This window comes from Mandrillus leucophaeus, unplaced genomic scaffold, assembly GCF_000951045.1.
Source record: "Mandrillus leucophaeus isolate KB7577 unplaced genomic scaffold, Mleu.le_1.0 Scaffold8, whole genome shotgun sequence".
Lineage (NCBI taxonomy): Eukaryota > Metazoa > Chordata > Mammalia > Primates > Cercopithecidae > Mandrillus > Mandrillus leucophaeus.
In genome coordinates, this window is record NW_012108696.1 from 1,282,505 (window position 1) to 1,282,825 (window position 321).

The window sequence follows — 321 nt, forward strand, 5'->3', positions numbered from 1 at the left end:
GACCACAGCTCACTGCAGCCTCCGCCTCCAGAGCTCAAGTGATCCTCCTGTCTCAGCCTCCTGAGTACTGGGGACCACAAGCAGCCCCACGATGCTGGGTTCACATACAATTTTTGTGTGGATGTGCATGTTCCTGCCTCTGTGAATATACTAAAACCAGTGAATTGTACACTTAAAAAAAAAGATTTTAGGGTGTGTGAATCATAGCTCAATGAAAAAAAATTTTAAAAAATGGCCAGATGCAGTGACTCACGCCTCTAATCCCAGCACTTTGGGAGCCCAAGGAGGGCGGATCACTCGAGGTCAGGAGTTCGAGACCAG